This window comes from Sesamum indicum, linkage group LG5 (assembly GCF_000512975.1).
Source record: "Sesamum indicum cultivar Zhongzhi No. 13 linkage group LG5, S_indicum_v1.0, whole genome shotgun sequence".
NCBI lineage: Eukaryota > Viridiplantae > Streptophyta > Magnoliopsida > Lamiales > Pedaliaceae > Sesamum > Sesamum indicum.
Window position 1 is genome coordinate 571,712 of NC_026149.1, and position 729 is coordinate 572,440.

Consider the following 729-nt stretch of genomic DNA (forward strand, 5'->3'; position numbering starts at 1 on the left):
TTTAGCTTCCTCTCAGCCCTGTTTCTTGATCTTGCCTCTTGTTTTAACAGGTTTTCCAGTTCCATCATCTGTGATTTCCAGAGAGTGGAATAGAAGAAATCATCAATTTGAAAAAGGTGGCAACTTCAAAGGCAAATACAGGAGAGAGAGAGAGAGACCTTGTTTCCCAAAAACTCGGCCTCCTCGTTTGCTTTTCTTGAAGCCGCTCTCTCCGCAAGCAACCGCCCCCTCAAACAATCCACTGTCCTCACACCATTTTCTCCTTCCATTTTCTTCTCACTGAACCCAAGACCAAAAAAAAACAACCATTTTCAGACATTAAAACTTGATTCACAACCACAGAGAATCTCATAACAGGAACGAGATCACAATCCCATGAAAACATAAAAGAAAACTCACCGACATTGTGAATCTGCATTGCCTCCTCCTCTTCTCATCCTCTATTCTTGAAATCTTCTCTTCTCCCACTCGTCCCAGTGACTAACATCTCATCACTTAAAATCCCATTGAGCAACTGAACAAAACACCTTTACTTTGTCTACTTGTTGTTGGCCCAGATTATTATGCTCAGACAACTGAAAACATTGAGGAATTTATAGGAATATTTTTTTTAAAAAAAAAAAAGAATTTGAAAGTGTTGGTGTGTCGGGTTTCGGGCACAGGCCCTGTTTGGTTGAAATAATAAAAAAAAAGATGCTTTGTAAGAATCATTTTGTTTTCACCTATGTC